Here is a 19,836-nt window from a genome sequence, read left to right as displayed (position 1 = left end):
CTACCATCTAGCCTCTGGAGTGATTGAAAATTAAAGGACTGCGTAGCCATTTCTAATGGTTGTTTTGACTATGGTTTTGTTTTTTAGTTTCAGTTTCTTATATGCAGCTGTTAAAAGTTCTTTACCATGTTAATGAAATAAGCTTAGAAATAGCATTTTTAAGAATTTAGCTTAAATTTTAGTGCAGTCATTGAAATTGAGCTCGTTATTTTTTTGTCTATACCCTATTACATAAAATGGAAACAGATTTAGTTCAGTCCACCTATTGAACACCTATGTGTCAATGTCTTTGCTAGGTGGTAGGGTTAGAAAGAAATACTTCTTACCATCAAGGAGCGTCCAGTCTATATACGGAAGCCAGATTTACAAATGATGTCACTAAAATAGGTACTGACTTTAATGGAAGTACATGTTAAGTGTGGTAGGGACATAGAGGGATGCTTTGGATTAGGAATAAGAAGATTGCCATGTACTTGAATCCCAGCCTTGTTCTTGACTAGTTAGAAGAGTGAGGATAAATGCTTTGACTTCTTAGACTCTCAGTCCCCCCTGGACACAAAGGGCCTACATTTATGGGCTGTCCCATAACCTCTAAATTGTCATGATCTAACGAATTGGCACATGTTCAAGTGCTGTGAAAACAGCAAGGTGTTAAACAAATGTAAATAGGTAGTACCTAGCCTAGGGAAGTGAATTAAGGTTTCTAGTGATCTAAACAAGTATTTAATATTTTCATTATTTTTATTTCTTTTTCTTTTATTTTGGCCACGCTCACATCATGCTAGTTCCTAGGCTATGGAGTGAACCTGCTTCACAGCAGCAACCTGAGCCACTGCAGTGACAATGCTGGACCCTTAACCTGCTGAGCCACAGGAGAACTCTTTTATTATTTCTTGACCCTCTTGTGCTCTGCTGGGTTTCGTGAACATTCCATTCAAATGCAATTGCTTACAGTAGTTCCTGTTGTGACTCAGTGGTCAACGAATCTGACTAGGAACCATCAGGTTGCGGGTTTGATCCCTGGCCTCGCTCAGTGGGTTAAGGATCTGGTGTTGCCATGAGCTGTGGTGTAGGTTGCAGATGCCGCTCGGATCCGGCGTTGCTGTGGCTGTGGCATAGGCTGGCAGCTACAGCTCACATTAGATCCCTGGCCCGGGAACCTCCATAAGCCATTGAGTGTGGCCCCAGAAAAGACCAAAAAAAAAAAAAAAAAAGAGCAATTGCTTACATATGCTTGCCTATTTGTGCACTTGTCCTGAACCTACAACCTGTTTTATTTTTTTGGTAATCCCTGGCCTGCTGTACAAGAAATCTGGCAATCTGAAGTACTACTTCTTGTTCTTAGGCTAAGTCCAGAGTCTTCTTGAACAATTATAGGTACTGCTGACTCTCTAGAGACAACAGAATTCTCCAGTCCTCCAAAATGATTAATGACTGTAATGATAATTAACTAACACATTTAACATGCCTAGCATAGTTGTATTAGCATAGTAAGTATTAGGTTTCATTATGTCTTGGCTCTAAATTGGAGAGCTTTATGGAGTTCCCTGGTGGCCTAGCAGTGAAGAATCCAGCGTTGTCACTGCTGTGGCTCAGGTTCTATCCATGGCCTGAGAACCTCTTTATGCTGTGGATGCAGCCAGAAAGAAAAAAATTGGAAAGCTTCAAAAAAGGTTCTTGATCTCTTGCAGCCCCTCTGGATCACCAGTTCTTCCCACCTTTTATTGTTTGCACCTCCTGTTTTTGATAACCCTTCCCCCATTTTTTAAGGTGGAGGAGTCCTTCCTGTCTGAGTTCAAGGCCAAGACCTTCTTAAAGTGGTAGGGCTGGGTCCCTAGGAGAAGGCATTGGCCCACAACCCTTTTTAAATTTATCTTTATTGAAAAATTTCCGCCATTTCCTTTCTATCTTTTAATTTACTTTTCATTTCTCCTTTACTGTAGGTTCTTTGGCTACCTGAGCCCTTTTCCCGCGGAGGTTGAGAGTGGGGAAAGATGTGGGAACAACAATTTCCCCAAATTGCACCAAATTATACAGTTTTACTCTATGCAAGGCTTTTTGTTAAATGAGAATAGGAATAAAAGTAACAGGAAGAGTCCTAGTCTTCACAAGTTTATAGTCTGGTAGTGGGGAGACAAGGCACTTGAGAGTTAAAGCAACAGTGTGAAGTAGTATCCTGAGTGCCGCTTGGGTAGTAGAAGACAATACCTTTTTGGTTCAGAGGAAGTAGTGAGTTAGGCTGAGCAGAGGAGAGTTGCCTTGAGCATTGAGCGTTGAGCTATTTGAGACAGAGGGGCATTTCATTGTAGGAGAGTAGGGCAAGCCAGAGCTTGGGACAGAACTTCCCAGGGAATTCTATTCACAAAATAGTGTGGAGCTGACTGGAAGTTGGTTTTGGAATTAACATTTGATTGTCGCAAATAGTATTTTAAGATGGTGTTTATGAAATTTTAAATTAAAATTTAAAACGTTTTAACGTACAATTCAGTGATTAAAAAATATTTAATACATTTAGAAATTGTTTTTAAGTTTTGAACTTAGTTTTTCTTTTGGCCGTGCCTGTAGCATGTGGAAGTTCCTGAGCAAGAGATCAAACCTACGCCACAGCAATGATCTGAGCCACGGCGGTGACAATGCCAGATCTTTAACCTACTAAGCCACTTAAAGTATTTAAGTCTACCCTTCCATCCATTCATCTCTCATTTGTCCTTGAGTAGCTGAGGATCTTTTATCCTCTGGACAGTGTTCCTAGTGCTGGGCGAGAAACATCGCAATAGTTCCCTTCCACCATCTCCATAGTCTTAATGTGATTGATAGGTGTCGAAGAAAAACTAAGTTTTTAATTTTAATTTTTTTATCATGGTAAAGCATACATAACATGTACTGTCTTAGCCCATTTAGAAGCGTACAGCTCAGTGCTGTTAAGGGCCTTCACATTGTTGTTACATGCACATTGGTGAATGTTGCATCCACCATCAACCACTCTTCTGTTCCAAACTGAAACTCTTGCCATTCATTGTTAACTCATTTCCCCTTCTCCCTGGCCTCTGGTAATCACCATTTCATCCTACTTTCTATCACTGTGAATTTGACTATTTTAGTCACCTCATACACGTGGAATGATACGTGTCCTTTTGTGTCTGTTTTACTTAGCATAAATGTTTGCAGTGGTCACTCATGTCATAGCATGTATCAGAATTTCATTCTTTTAGGCCCGAATAAGCTAGTATATGTATATACCTTATTTTATTTATCCATTTATCTGTTGATGGCCAGTTTGGTTGTTTCTGCCTTTTAGCTATTTTGAATAAGGCTGCTTTGAACATTGTGGTACTTCAGCTGAGTCCCTGCTTCAGTTGTTTGTCTGTTTAGGGCCGCAGATTTGTTATATAGAAGCTCCCAGGCTGGGGGTCAAATTGGAGCTATAGCTGCTGGCTTACGCCACAGCCACAGCAATGTGGGATCTGAGCCGAGTCTGCGACCTACACCACAGCTCAGGGCAACGCTGGATCCTTAACCCACTGAGCGAGGCCAAGGATGGAATCTGCATCCTCATGGATACTAGTCAGGTTCATTTCTACTGAGCCACAGTGGGAACTCCCCTGCTTCAGTTCTTTTGGATATATACCTAAAATCAGGTTCTTGCTCTTTCAACTCCTTTTCCTGTATCTGTCCATCTCCTCCAGTGACCAACCACACACTACCATTTTGAGCCTTGTCATGGCTTTACTTTCCCCATACCTTAGTGTGGGGGGTTTCTGATCATAAACTTTGTTATTAGAAACTCTGCTTTCAGTAAAATTGGTATTGAAGGCCTAGGATTTGCGTTTTTTATGTGGTTTCTTCTACCGTTTGCTGGAGGAAGTGGCTTTTCTGTCACTTCCAAATTTCTTTGATCACATTTTGTCTGATGCTTTTGCCTCATCTGTAAAACTGTGGCAGCCTCTTTCAGTTGGGGGGAAAATTTTTTTTTTAAATCATCTTAATAGCTGGTAAGAAAAGTGAATTCCTTTAAAGAGTGGAGTTCCTCATGTGGGCACTTATCCAGATTTCATGAAGAGTGACTGTCATCAGTGGTAGAGTGGGTAGGAGCGCTGACTGCTGTGGGGACTGGGGCAGGTGAAGGTGACTTGCAGTTGCGGAGTGTGGCTAAGGAGGACTGTTGGAAATGGTAGGGAACACTTGGGGAGATAAGTTTTGAGTGGAATTTCGGATGAGATGTGGCATGTGACTTGATAGGAAACTAACATTTGAGACAGGATGTATTTTGATAGATTGCTATGTATGTGAAAGTAACTAGATGGGAAAATTATCCTAAAAATGATGTGGTTTTACACAGCTAAACAAAAAAATCAGACTTGTTTAATAATGAGAACTTGTTTAATATGATGGGGATTGTGTGTGAAATAGGGAAAATGAAAAGTCATTAGTACCTTAGGAGCTTTAAACATGGTTAGAAGTGATATTGGAGGCAGTTATAGGTTTTCTTTATTTTTTTATTTTTTGTCTTTTCTAGGGCTGTACCCACGGCATATGGAGGTTCCCAGGCTAGGGGTCTAATCGGAACTGTAGCCGGCCTGCACCACAGCCACAGCAACTCAGGATCCAAGCTGCGTCTGCAACCCACACCACAGCTCACGGCAATGCTGGATCAGATCCCTAACTCACTGAGCGAGGCCTGGGATTGAACCTGCAACCTCATGGATCCTAGTTGGGTTCATTAACCACTGACCCACAAAGGAAACTCCGGAAATCACATTATTAATTTTTTAGGCCTTTATGCTTATAGTAGTAGATTCGTCTATGTAGGGTCTCCCTTTCTCTACCTGGCAGCCAATTCTTTACCCATCTCTTGATGCGAGAGTTTTACTTCACATTATCCTAACCCCAGAGGGACCATTCGGTTGCTCTCATATCCCTTTTCCTTATTGTTGTGTACACCTAATACGATGTCTAGAATCCTGTAGGTGTTTATGCATGTGTATTAGTCTGCTGGGGCTGCCATAACAAAATACCTACAGAAGTGTAACAGAAATTCCTTTTCTCATTGGTCCTGGAGGCTGGATGTGTATGCAGTTAGTTTCTGGGGAGGTTCCTCTTGCTGTGTCTTTGGCAGAGGGAGAACAGAATCTGATATCTGTTCCTATAAGGGCACTAGTCTCATCCTTATGACATCATCTAATCCTGATTATCTCTCAAGAGGCTTCATTTCCATATACCATTGTATAAGAGTTAGGTCTTCAACATGTGAATTTTGAGACTTGTGTGGAGGTGGGGGAGATCCTGTTGAGTTCATAGCATGTTTTTGGAATGAATGAGTGAATGTCATTTTATTCATATCAGTATTACGATATTTGTTACATTGAATTATAATGATTATTTTTTCTTTTCATTCTGTACCTTGGATTTTGGTCATCTCTGTCACCTCTGCTTAGCAATGTCTTAGTTAGTACTCAGTGGGCATTTAGTGAATTAAAATTATATTTTTCTTCAAGAATTAAAAACATTTTTTTACTTTATGTAGTTTTAAATCTTATGTTACTTTGTGCCCTTGCCTGCCCAATGGGGTTGGTTTTTTACTAGGGAATCATGTAGAGGCCAACATCTAATAAATTTGTTACGGTGACTTGATAGAAAACTTAAAATGCTTTCCTGATTCTATATGCTTTCCAAAATGTCCTCAATTTAAAATATTGACAGTGTAATGTAGTGTTGAAAGCACTATATCTAGAGTCACAGCACTGTGGCTTTCAGCATAACTGCTGATGTGTAAATGTGGTTGTACTTCCTAATTTACCTAAATTTCAGATTCTTCAAATGTGAAATGATAACATTTTACTTGGTCATTGTGAGATGAGGTGATAATTTACATATGTGAAAACAGCTTTGTAAACTGAAATGTTATTGTGTTGTGTTTACTAAATTAAAACTTTGTTTCCTAGGGAAAAATTAAGGTTATAGGATTATAGTTCAATCTTGTTAATAAGATACTGTTAAATATACTTTTTAAGGAGTTCTTTTGTGGCTCAGCCGGTTAAGAACCTGACATAGTGTCCGTGAGGATGAAGGTTCGATCCCTGGCCTCACTCAGTGGGTTAAGGATCTGGCATTACTCCAAGCTGTGGTGTAGGTCGCATATGCCACTTGGATCCTGCATTGCTGTAGCTGTGGTGTAGGCTGGCAGCTGCAGCTCTGATTCAACTAGCAGGGGAACTTTGATATGCCATAGGTGTGGCTGTAAAAAGAAAAAATACGTATATATTTTTAAAAACACTGCTAGTCAAAAACATGTACATTTTTGCCACACATCCTTCTAAAAATTCATTTGCTTGAGAGGAAGTCAGTTTCTGCTCACAGTTTTTGTGCTCTGCAGTGAAGTGAACAATGGCAGGTATGGAAAGAAAAATGAGTAATACCTTCCGTTTTCATGGGGGCTGAAAGGAAGCACATGTGCAGGAGAGGAATAATAGAGCTGTGGCTTTGGCGCTAGGGAGACCAGTTTCAGTTCCAACTTTGCCTCTCAGTAATTGGCAGGTCTCTTAGTTCCCTTGTGCCTCAGTTTCATTATCTTGTAAAAATGAAAGAATAAATCCTGTTTTACTAGGTCTTCTAAGGATTAGATATGATGCATATCAAATGCTTAGCCCAGGTTTAATAACTTAGAGTAGTACCCAGGGTATGTGTGCACATCGGATATGTCCCAAATGTTAATAGACTGTTATACTTGAGGGAAGTGAGTGATGGGTGGAAGGGGAGGGAGGAGGTAGAGACTTTAATTTCTGTCATACAGTTCTATTTGAAAAAGATTTTTAAACAAGTGAGAGTGATTGAGATGTCTCAAGAAGAGTGTATAAATGAGATAAAAGATCACTTACACAATAGGTAGAAGTGTAACCTTTAAAAGCCTGAGCATTTGTATCTTTTTTTTTTCAGATTCTACATATAAGCAATATCATGTGCCATTTGTCTTTGCTTTGTCTGGCCTACTTCATTTAGTGTGATAATCTCTAGGTTTATCCATGTTGTTACAAATGGAATTGTTCTTTTTTATGCTGAATAATATTCCATGTATAAATATACCTCCTCTATCTGCTCCTTGGTCGATGGACATTTAGGTTGCCTCCATGTCTTGGTTGTTGTAAATGTTGGGGTGCAGGTATCTTTTTGAATTACAGTTTATTTGGGATATGTGCCCCGAAAGGGGATTGCAGGATTATATGGTAGTTTTTTAAAGAACCTCCGTACTGTTTCCCATAGTGGCTGTACCAGTTTACATTCCCACTAACAGTAAAAAAAATAATCTGGATGAACTTACATACAAAACAGACATTGACAGCAAACTTACAGTTACTTAAGGGAAAAGGGGTGGAGGGATAAATTAGGAGTTTGGGGTTAACATACACACTATTACATATAAAAGAGACAACCAACAAGAACGTACTGTATATAGCACCGGGAGCTATACTTAATGTTTTGTAATAACCTATAAGGGAAAAGAATCTGAAAAAAAAATGTGTAACCGAATCACTATGCCATATACCTGAAACTAATACAATGTTGTAAATCAACTGTAATTAAAAAAAAAAAAAGAAAAGAAAAAGCCTTAAGTAGGAGCTGCAGAGGAAAACAGGAGAGCAGTGTTATGGAAGCCAGAGGAGGAGGGAATGTCAATAGCTTTTGTGGGTTGTTACTCAGGAGAACTGTATCTGTTGTTGAGAACTGGATCAGATTGCATAGGTTGGGAAGTGAAATGGAAGTGGGGGAAATTATTTTTGACTATACTTTTAAGAAGTTTGCCATGAATGGGAGTAAGAGAGCCACATTGGTCCTTGTTTGTCCATCTCTTTCTCTTGATGGGGCAAACTTGAGGATGTTTGAATGTCACTAGGAAGGTGCTAATAATACATATGCTAGAGGTTTAAAGTATTTTAGGAGGGCAGGAGTTCAGAGCAAAGGTACATCTTGAGGTGGGAGAGAGTGGATAGAAGAATTAGCCTTAGGAAGATTTCCTATTGTAACCAGACAGAAGAATGAGTATGGACTATGAAGTTGAGTTTGTTGGTGTGGTTCATTGCTGAAAGTTGAGGTTGTTCCTATCTGATGGTATTTACTTCCTATGATGACATCTGCTGAAAATGAGCCAGGTTGGGATTGGAGGGGAATGTCGTTTTGAAACAGTTGCTATGGAGAGTGTGTAAAAGTTTGATTAGGGAAATGTAGAAGGATTTGCCAGGATGGGCTTAGTTTCATTTGTACTGAGATGTCACGTTTTCTTTTTTTCCACCAGGAGTTCAGAAGCACAGGTACTGAAAAGGAGAAAGTGGACAGTTGGCTGGATCCTTTGGAATTTTGCTAGGTTAGAATGCAATAGAAGAAAAAAGAAAATTCCTTTAGGAAATTATTAGCAAGACTGTAGTTGAAGTGGTATAGTCTGGGCTTATTTTTTTCTACTGTGGAATTGGGGGTGATGATAATAGTACTTACCTCAGAAGGTGGTGAAGGTTTAAGCAAACTATTTAGGATAGTACTTTGGCACAGAATGAGTGCTCAGTAAGTGATTGTGCTGCAGAGAGCTGAGGGTACTGATGCATAGAAGGGAAGGAGGCGTGCGTTTGGAGTCTGCACAGAATTGAGAAAGAATTGCACATAGATTGAATTTATTACTTGGGTTGGGTTCTAACAGAGGGGTTCTTGGTTCGAGACTGGTTTCCATGTTCCCAGGGAATAGATTGGTTCTTAGCCTGAGGTCACGGGTGGAATTCTCGATAAAAAGCTTGGGTGGGAAAAGTTATTTCTTTATTTTTAAAAACTTATAACCGAAAGTTATCATCTACTTAGTTATGACTATAGGAAAGCTGAAGTACTGGTAGCAGTATCTGTGAGTGTGTCATCAGTAGAAACCAGAGATTATTTTTGTATCACATCATATATTACATCTATTTAGACACATTGTCTGCTCATCACTGTTGGAATTATGGTAGTTATAAGACTTATGCCACTAGAATTTGTTGTTTAATCTAATAAGGAAGAACATGTAATATCACATTTGTTTATTTTTAATATTTTATTAACTTTTAAGTTTGGTTTCCTTTGTAATCCTATGCTTTTTATTTTATACACTTAAAAAGCGGGATAAATACAGTAGTCCTTAGGTATCTGTGGGGCATTGTTCTAGGACCCCCACATCCAAGGAGATACCAAAATCCTCAGATGATCAAGTCTCTTATATAAAATGGTGTTTGTGGGGTTCCCTTCTGGCTCAGTGGGTTAAGGATCGGCATTGTCATGGTGTGGGTTTGAACTCTGGCGTGCTTGTGCTGTGGCTTTGGCCAAAAAACAAAGTGGTGCTGGCATATAATCAACACATATCCTCCTCTATACTCTTAAATCATCTTTAGATAACTATTTACACTGCATTAAATATTATAAGTTGCGGCCACATTTTTTAAAAAGTTTTATGAAGTATAGTTGATTTACAATGGTGTGATAATTTCTGCCATACAACAAAGTGACTCAGCTATACATGTACACAAATCCATTCTCTTTCAGATTCTTTTCTCACACAGATCATCACAGAATATTGGGTAGAGTTCTCTGTATTATGCAGCAGGTCCCTGTTAGCCAATCATTGCATATACCTCAGTGTGCATATGCCAATCCCAAACCCCCAGTCTATCCCTTCCTCCCTGACCTGTCCCCTTCAGGAACCACAAATTTTTCAAAATCTGTGAGTCCATTTCTGTTCTGTAAGTAAGTTCATTTGTATTCCCCCCCCCCCCGGTTTTTTTTTGCCTTTTAGGGCCATGCCCATGGCATATGGAGGTTCCCAGGCTAGGAGTAAAATCAGAGCTGTAGCTGACGGCCTACGCCACAGCCAGAGTAATGCAGGATCCGAGCTGAGTCTGCGACCTACATCATAGCTCACAGCAACACCTGATCCTTAACCCACTCAGCAGGGCCAGGGATCCAACCTGCATCCTCATGGATGCTAGTGAGATTCATTAGCCCCTGAGCCATGATGGGTCTTTGTATCCTTTTATGAGATTCCTCATATAAATGGTATATGATGTTTGTCTTTCACTGTCTAACTTCACTCAGTGTGATCATTTCTTGGTCTATCCCTGTTGCTGCAAATGGTGGTATTTCATTCATTTTTATGGCTGGGTAGTATTCCATTGTATATATGTACCACATCTTTTTTTTTTTTTTTTGGTCTTTTCAGGGCCACACCTGCAGTATATGGAGGTTCCCAGGGTAGGGATTGAATTGGAGCTGTAGCCACCGGCCTACTCTATAGCCATAGCAAAACAGGATCTGAGCCACGTCTGCAGCCTACACCACAGCTCACCGCGATGCTGGATCCTTAACCCGCTGAGGGAGGCCAGGGATCGAACCCCGCGTCCTCATGGATGCTAGTCGGGTTTGTTAACCACTGAGCCACGATGGGAACTCCCTATGTACCACATCTTTATCTATTCCTCTGTCAGTTGACATTTAGTTTCTGTCCATGTCTTGGCTATTGTAAATGGTGCTGTAGTGAACATTGGGGCACATGTATCTTTTTGAATTATGGTTTTCTTCAGATAAATACCCAAGAGTGGGATTGCTGGATCATATGGTAGTTCTGTTTTTAGTATTTTGAGGAACGACCATACTGTTTTCCATAGTGGCTACACCAATTTACATTTCTACCAACAACCTTTCCACACCCTTTCCAGCATTTCTTGCTTGTAGACTTTTTAATGATGGCCATTCTGGCTGGTGTAAGGTGGTACCTAATAGTAGTTTTGATTTACATTTCTCTAATACTTTGCAGTATTGATTTTACAGTGTAAATGGAGGCAACTTCAACCCCCCCCCCCCTTTTTGGCATTGCCCTCATCAGCATGTGGAATTTCCTGTGCCAGGGATCAAACCTGTGCCACAGCAGTGACCCAAGCTACTGCAGTGATAATGCTAGATCCTTAACCCGCTGTGCCACAGGGTAACTCCAGATTCAAAATTTGCTTTTCAGAACTTTGGATTTTTTTTTTCCCCTAACGTTTTGGATCCAATTGGTTGAATCCTTGGATGTCAAGGGCTCACTAAAATTAAAATTCTTTTAAGTGCTAAGTTTTAGAATAAGGAGTTAGTGTCTTAGTTACTTTCAATAAGGTATGGGTTTTTTATCTTTCTTAAAACTATGACTTGTAGGTTTTTTTAATCGTTGTGTTTCAATCACTGGTATAATTCTTTTTGATGTTCGAGTTGTCTCCCCTTTGGCTTATGGGAATTCATTTCTTTTGGCTTCAGTATTTTTTTGATATGGCTTATTAACCTTTGATACTTCTTGCCTTCTGGTCAGCACTAGCAAATGTCCCAGGCTTATCTTGTGCATGCCCTGTTTCAGACCTGGGACCAGTCTTCAAGGAATCCTAGTTTTTATTAGTGGGGAATGAACTACAACCTGGGTACTGGGTGTACTCAGTTTTATTGAAATGTCGCTGCTTCTAGGACTTTTCAATATGCAGAGATAGAATATATATTTTTGAAGGGGCAGAACTTGTATTTTGCGGGGAGGGGAAAAATCAGTTTACCCCGCCTTTTTTTTTTTTCTTCTTTTTATGGCTGCACCTGTGGCATATGGAATTCCCTTGTTCAGGGTTAAATCAGAGCTGCAGCCTGCAGCCTACAGCCTACACCACAGCCACAACAGCACGGGATCCAAGTGGCATCTGTGACCCATGCCACAGCTTGCAGCAGCACTGGATTCTTTATCCACTGAGCAAGCATCCTTACGGATACTATGTTGGGTTCTTAACCCACTGAGCCACAATAGGAACTCCTTTACATGGTTTTTGATTCAGATTTAACATGGATTTTAATTTCACATGCTGAATTTTATGACTCTTTTTTTCTCTTAATTTAAAGTCTTGGTTCCTAAAATATTAATTTATTTGCATGGACTTACTACATGTATTTCAATAGTTTCAAAATAATAATACTGTTACTATTGCTACTGATTGACAATTAAGTTCAGCCTAAAATTTCTTTGCAGTACTTTACTAAGGATGTACAGTTAAAGTATTGCATTCTAAAGTCAGAATAGTTACTACTTCTTTGTGATTGTATCAGTAAGTAGTATACAGTTAGGTTAGTTCATTTGTTTTCATTATTTAAAAATCTTGTTTCTGTTTTGAATACCTGTAACTACAAGTTAGAAGTCTCATTTCCATCATTCCTCTACCTCATTCGTTTCTTCTCCTGTTGGCCACTTTTAAAACTTAGTTTGGGGTTTGTCTTTCCAGTATTTCTTAGCAAAATTATACATATATTCATTCTGACCCCTCTCGTCCATATATAAAAGGTAGCCCATCATATGTGCTGTTTGACATTGCTTGAAGATTGTTCCACATCATTATATAGAGATTTCTTATGGCCGTATAGTATTCCATTATGTTTATATGTCTTCATAAAGTCATTCAGGTTTTTTTTTTTTTTTTTGCTATCACGTGCAGGAGCTTGATGTGGCATCTCAGTTTCCAGACCAGTGATTGAACCTAGGTTGCAGCAGTGAAAATGCTGAATCAAAACCACTAGACCACCAGGGAACTCCCCTCATTCAGGTTTTTTTTTTGGCTTTTTTTAAGGGCTGCACTCACAGCTTAAGGAGTTTCCCAGGCTAGGGGTCGAATTGGAGCTGTAGCTCCTGGCCTATGCCACAGGCACAGCAACACAGGATCTGAGTCGTGTCTGTGACCTACACCATAGCTCACGCCAAGATTGGATCCTTAACCCACTGAGCAAGGCCAGGGATCGAACCTGCATCCTTGTGGATGCTAGTCAGATTTGTTAACCACTGAGCCACGATGGGAACTCCCCTCATTCAGTTTTTATTGATGGATTTATGGGTTATTGCCAAGCTTTTGCTACTTCAGATAATGTCACACTTAATAACCATATGCTATATTATTCATATTGATGGGGATGTATTTCCAGAGTAGATTCCTAGAAGTAGATTTCTGTGTCAAATGTCCTTTTTGTCCCTCTTTTACCATCTTCTTTTGTGTTAAATAGAAAGTTAAAATTACACTGTTTAAATTTCCTTTTCCCCACCTTCTCTCTCTCCCTACATACCTATATCCATTTGAGTGTTTTCCTCAGTAGTTGCTCTAGGGGTTACAACATGCATCTTTATCACACTCTTGATTTTTGTAATACTCATTTGATTCCAGCAAAATATGGAAACTTTGCTGTAGTAGTGCTTTATTTACTCCCCCTTCCTTTGTACATTGTCGTTGGAAATATTACAAGTTTATGTGCTATAACCTCATTTGTACTATTTTATTTTTATTTTATTTTATTTTTTATTTTTGTCTTTTTGCTATTTCTTTGGGGCCGCTCCTGCGGCTTATGGAGGTTCCCAGGCTAGGGGTCGAATTGGAGCTGTAGCCACCAGCCTACGCCAGAGCCACAGCAACACGGATCCGAGCCGCATCTGCAACCTACACCACAGCTCACGGCAACGCCGGATCCTTAACCCACTGAGCAAGGGCAGGGACTGAACCTGCAGCCTCATGGTTTCTAGTCGGATTCGTTAACCACTGCGCCACGATGGGAACTCCTATTTTTGTTATTTTTGACTGTTCCTGTGGCGTGTGGAAGTTCGTGGGCCAGGGATTGAACCTGTGCCACAGCTGTGCCCTAGCTGTTGCAGTGACTCCAGGTCCTTAACTCCTAGGCCATCAAGGAACTCCCCAACAGTACTGGGGAGTTTTATACTTATTGTTTTATGGAGTCCTTTCCTTTCAAAGAGAGAAATATGTAGTCTTTTCTAGTTATTTACCTTTGTCTCTTTTCTTCACAGGGATGTGAAATATTGCCTAATGTTATTTACTTTCAGTCAGCAGGGCTTCCTTTATTATTTCTTTTAAGACAGGCCTCCTAGCAACAAATTCAGCCTTTGTTATCTGGGAATGTCTTTATTTCACCTTCTTTTTTTTTTTTTTTTCCCCGCTTTTTAGGGCCGCATCTGTGGCATATGGAAGTTCCTAGGCTAAGGGTTGAAATGGAGCTGCAGCTGCTACTCTACACCACAGCCACAGAAGCGCCAGATCTGAGCCACATCTGCAGCCTACACTGCCTCTCATGGCAATGCCATATCCTTAACCCCCTGATCGAGGCCAAGGTTTAAACCTGTGTCTTCATGGATATTAGTCAGAATCGTTACTGCTGAGCCACAGTGGGAACTCCCTCACCTTCATTTTTGAAGGTTAATTTTGCTGGATATAGACTCTTAGTTGATAGTTTTCTTTTTTCCACACTTTGAATGTTATCCTAATGCCTTCTGGTCTCCAGTATTTCTAGTGAGAAGTTATCTGGTAATTGTATTGTTCCTGTATAGGTGTTGTATTGTTTTCTTGTGCTGCTTTCAGTACAGTCTCTCTGTTCTTGTCAACAGTTTGACTGTGATGCACCTGGGTGTGATGATCTCTGTATTTATTCAGCTTGGAGTTTGTTGAATATCTGGATCTTAGATGAATATTTTTCACCAAATTTGGGAAATTTTCAGTTGTTATTTTTTTCTGCTGTCTCCTCTCTTTTTCACATTTCTGTCACTTCTGGGAGGCTTCCTTTTGAACACTTTAGTCTCTGAGGCTTTCCTCATTTTCTTCATACTTTTCTCTTTTTGTTCTTTAAATTCAAGTCATTGATTTCTCTCTCATCTCACATCTGCTGTTGAGTTCCTATCGTGAACTTTTTATTATAGTCATACTTTTTAAAGAATTTCCATGTCTATGCTGAAATTCTGTATTTGATGAATCATTGTTTTTCTTAATGAGTCATTGTCATTCCTTCCTTTAATTCTTTAAATATGGTTCCCTTTATTTCTTAACCAGTTATTTGATGGAATGTCCTTTGGTTTGAATTTATTGTGTAAATGATTTTTAATGTGTATCTTAATGTGTGTGTGTTTTCTATCTTTGTAAGGTTAAGGATGTCAGGGTTTCATTTGCTTCTAGTTAAATGTGATTAATTGGAATGTGGCACTTTAAAGTGTAAGTGGTGTTTGATTAATCACAAATCCTGATTTGCTCTCTGACAGATGGATTTAATTGGTTTGATGGGACTGTTTGTTTTCTAGTAAGCAGCTGCCCTTATTGTGAAAATTACACTTTCTAATAGCAACTAAAGGTTAAATGTATGCAAAATTTGAATTTCTTGGCCATGCATAATATTTTTTAGCCTATAATGAATCTTTTAGTTACAGTTTCTATGCTTAAATTACAGAGACCTTTGTTAGATACCACTGGTTTAATATTTCATTAAATTCCTTTTGATAACACTAAAAGTTGCTTGCAAGAACAGAAATCTTGGGAGTTCCTTGTGTGGTGCAGTGGAAATGAATCCGATTAGTAACCATGAGGATGTGGGTTTGATCCCTGGCCTTGCTCAGTGGGTCAGGGATCTGGTGTTGCAGTGAGCTGTGGTGTAGATCGCAGATGCACTTGGATCCCATATTGCTGTGGCTCTGGCAATTTTCCCGATTAGGTTATCACGGAATATTGAGTAGATTTTTTTGTTTAATTTTTCAAGTTCATTCTTAAACAACAAAATGCTTCTGGTTAAATATTCTGGAGCTCATGACTTGAATAATGAGAACTCTTCTCAGTGTGCATATTTAGGGGCTCAGTGAGCAACTTCCTTTTTCTCCATTCAAGTTGGGTCACTTGAAGAAAAAGTAATCGGGCAAATAGAAACAGCCAAATTTCTCTTTTTTTCACTGAGAAAAAATTGTGCTGGAGGTGGTTGCTTAGATGTGCAGCAGCATTGGGTTTCCTGTATGTAGTCTCTGTCTTCTTAAGTGTAGATCTTGGGACTGCTCACCAAGGAAAGGATTCTGTCTGCAGAGTTTGTCCTTGATCATTGCCTTGTTTGTTATTGTACCATTCATTCTTTCTCCTCAGGTCCTTGCTTCTGAGTGGCATACTGTTTGGTAAAGGTCATTTATCCCAGTTTGAGTTACAGCCTTCTCATGAGCTCTGCCTAAAGGTTGGCCAGTTTCTGATGCTGAGTTTTACCAAGAATGGAAGACTGATTGGAGTGCTCTGTAGTTAGTTTGCTGGCTCTGCATTGGGAAAGTCTCCACTTATCAGGTTATTATTAATATTTGTTGTTATGAAAGTGGAATGCTAGTGAAAGGCAAGTAGAGGTTCCTTGAATTAGTTTCCAGGGCTTTTTGATACCCTGTCTCTTGTGTTATTCTTGGTTTTGTTGATGGCCTGTGAACTGCACGTGGTATGACTTTTGAATGTGCCTGTTTAAATTTTCTAGCATCCCAGCTCACTGATAATAACCATATTAAGGCCTTAATGGCATCCTTATTCTTTCATGTTTCCCATTGTTTTGGACCCATGACCCTGATGAAATCATGTTTCTCTAGATTCTGTGGGAAGTAATGTATGATCCATCTCTACCTGGCATATTTCTGCCTCTCCCATCCTTATATTTTAGAAATAGGAGCTAATTCTAATCATAATCTTGAACTTGTAGGGTCCCCACATGGTTTTTTTCCGGTCATTTAATCTCCATCAGGACCCAGTTGAGTCTTCTACAGTGATTGCAGGACATCCTCAAGACCCTGTAGTTACTGGTATTCCTAGTGCAGTGCTGCTGTTTTATCTTAAGATGATAGTGGTTCTCCCTTAGTGTGATCCTAAACTTTGAGCACTAGTACCATGTCCTTGAACTGACCCAGAGCATGAAGACGTTTCCTCCATTGCTGGTGGTGGCATCTCAGACCCATTTGGGGAACTGAAATGATTATGGGCATTCAAGCACAGAGCTGTGTCATGTCACTAAATACATAGTCATAATATTTTTTGTAATAATTATTGTTGCAACTTTACTCTTTTACAATATGGTTGCAAATGTAGCTAATTGTGCTTTTGAACCAAATTATAAACTGCTTGATATTGTCAGGCCTTCCTCACTTATTTTAACCATCATTTTTACTGTGGTTGGCTTGCTTTTTTGACAGAGGGTATAAGGTTTTTTTTTTTTTTTTTTGGTGAGTGGCAACAAAGACGTGGACTTTATTTAGGCACAGTTACATTTCCCAACAAGTAAGAAAGTGGTTTAAAATCACAGCTTCCCCAGGCAACTGGTTCCTATGTACTTCTGACAGGAAGGTGGGAAGTAGGGTGGAGAAGTGGGTTATAGCATTAAGGCCCAAGAAGCTCACTAGTGAGGAAGAACTAGGTAGGAGGAACAGAGAGGAAGAGAAACCTTGCAGGAAGAAGAAAAAGAGGGAAGGGAAGGGTCCTTGAGGAAGGTGGAAGAAGAAAAGGAAGAGGAGGAGGAGGAAGGGAAGGAAGCCTTGGAGAACAATGAGGCAGCTTAGGATGAAGCTGGCCTCAGATCATGCGCAAGAGGGTGTAAGATTTTTACTGGGGCATAAACATACTCATGTCCTGAATATATAAACCATCCTATTTAGACTACAGTTTGTTGTAATTGTTTCAGGGAGTAGTGGTTTGAGGACAAAATACCTCTGTCCACTTTGGTTGTTACTAACCTGCTTTTGTAAAATCTTTTCCGCTGAGAAGTCACGTGGATTGGTGGCATGCCTGGATCTGGATGTTCAGTCACGCATTCTTGTACCAGGTTCTAAGTACTCTCAGTAACTGTCAAGTTAGATCCTAGTTCATCATTAGACTGATGTACCTGTGAGACCTGTGCTACATGTCTTTTCTTTCTTCCATGGGTTTAGGTTAGCTCAATAGCTATAATACCATATTTTCTTTAATGTACTGTCTATTTAAAAATGAATCTCAATATAAGAAATACAGCTTTTTGCCCCTCAGTTTTATTAAAATAACTGATATACATCACTATATAAATTTGAGATATATAGCACGATGGTTTGATTTACATATGCAGGCATATTTTATTATATAGTGGTTTGGTTTATTATGCTCCAGAGATATATGTCTTAAAAACTAAAGGTTTTGTGGAAATGTGTTGTCAGAAGATCATTAGTATTTCTTTCCTTTTTTTTTTTTGCGTTTTGGAGCCAAATCTGTGGCACATGGAGTTTCCCAGGCTAGGGGTCAAATCAGAGCTACAGTTGCTGGCCTACGCCACAGCCACAGCATTGCCAGATCGGAGCCATGTCTACGACCTACACCACAGCTCACATCAGTGCTGGATCTTTAACCCACTGAGCAAAGCCAGGGATCAAACCCTCATCCTTATGGATCCTTGTTGGGTTCGTTAACCTCTGAGCCAGGAAGGGAACTCTGATCGTTAGTATTTTTTTAGCAATAAGGAATTTTTAAGTTAAGGTATATACATTTTTTTAAGACATAATGCTATTGTACACTTAATAAACTATAGTGTAGTATAACTTTTATACACACTGGGAAACAAAAACATTTGTGTGACTTGCTTTATTGTGGTGATCTGGACCCAAACCACTGGTGTCTCCAAGGTATACGTATATTTTAAAATGATTTCCACAGGTGGGTTTAGTTAACATCCATAATCTCATTTAGAGATAAACTTCTAAAATGTCATTTTGGGGTTAATGAAGTGTAGTTTTAAGGTTAGCACTAGAGACTAAAAGATGAAAGTGCTCTTTAGCACTTGGCAAGGCATAAGCTGGTGCTCCAGCTTCTCTGTAGTTCTGCCTGCTGTCTCACACGTGTTGTGACATGGATTCACTGCAGAATTTTGCTGGCCTAGGTCATGACCAAATTCCCTCAACTCATTCCAGTGTACTGCTTTCCCTCTAATATACTTAATTCTCAAGGATGGCACTGCCATCTGACCCAGTAATTCCATGAAAACTTTTTACTTAACATTGCCCTTTTTAGTACCCTTTCTCTCCCACCCCCCATCTCCTGCAACTTGGTTAATTCCTGATTGTACTTTTATGATGTAGATTTAGTGGGTGTCATCAACATGCGAGAATATTCTGTTGCTTGCTATGACTTCGATGGCTTCATTTATCTTGGAATATTGCTTGTGAGTCCTAGAAGCTTTGCTACAGAACTCTCCAAGCCCATTTTCCCACATGAATTCAATTCTGTTTAAGCTTGTGTCTTTTAATGTTAATGCCCTAAAACCATTTGCTAAATGTAGATCTTTAAAGTCTGTTATTAAAGACTCCAATTTGCTGCCATATCTGGGTATATCATTATGCTGGGAGCAATCAAGGTTGAGATGCATTTCGTTCTCTGCTAGCAGATAGAAGCTTCTAAAATTTCCATCTGTCCATCCGAAATGTCCAGGTTGGAGAAATAGCATGTTCCTGTCCACATCCATCACTGTTGTATGAGATGCTCTCTGTTGTTTATAGTTTGTAGAGGCTCACCTAGAAATTCCATCTGTATGTCCAGGCCAGTTGTAACTTGATTTCATGTGAATCCATTCCTAGGCTTCTTAGAGCTTTAATTGTCTTGGATCCATAAGCCATGGATTTTACCTAATATCAGCAGGTTGGTCTTATTAACAATTTAGCTAGTCACCAGTGATCTTAATATAACCAGATACCTAACTAAGTTTTAAAGGATTCCCTCAAATCCAGTCAGTGTCTGCTTTCCCTGCCTCACATTTAAATCTTTTTTTTTTTTTTTTTTTTTTTTTTTTTGGTCTTTTTGTCTTTTAGGGCTGCACTCGCTTCATACAGAGGTTCCCAGGCTAGGGGTCCGATTGGAACTGTCCCACTGGCTTACACCACAGCCACGGCAATGTGGGATCCAGGCTGCATCTGCAACCTACACCACAACTCACGGCAACACCAGATTCTTAACCTACTGAACAAGGCCAGGGATCAAACCTGGGATCGAACCT

The 19,836-nt window shown here is 39.7% G+C and overlaps 1 protein-coding gene and 1 long non-coding RNA gene across 3 annotated transcripts in view; both read left to right on the top strand.

Moving 5' to 3' along the window:
- The window catches only part of GOLPH3 (golgi phosphoprotein 3), a 49,048-nt gene that overhangs the window by 7,722 nt on the left and 21,490 nt on the right, over positions 1-19,836 (top strand). The window contains exon 1 of one of the 2 annotated variants that reach the window (XM_085002039.1): positions 18,033-19,682. The exons of the other annotated variant lie outside the window; for it this stretch is intronic. The gene's annotated coding sequence lies outside the window, so the exon portion shown is untranslated. Of the gene's footprint in view, positions 1-18,032; positions 19,683-19,836 lie in introns of those variants that run through there. 2 annotated transcript variants of the gene reach the window in all.
- Positions 1,055-7,600, top strand: LOC146395483 (uncharacterized). The gene is made up of 2 exons (XR_014831107.1): positions 1,055-2,528; positions 2,837-7,600. It is a non-coding gene; the product is annotated as an uncharacterized LOC146395483 (long non-coding RNA).

This window comes from Sus scrofa, chromosome 16, assembly GCF_054392235.1.
Source record: "Sus scrofa isolate SSC_HxYL_T2T_F1_AM1 chromosome 16, Sscrofa_HxYL_maternal_Yorkshire_Landrace_v2.0, whole genome shotgun sequence".
NCBI lineage: Eukaryota > Metazoa > Chordata > Mammalia > Artiodactyla > Suidae > Sus > Sus scrofa.
The sequence above is the reverse complement of the archived record's forward strand: the minus strand, read 5'-3'. Positions and strand labels throughout refer to the sequence as shown.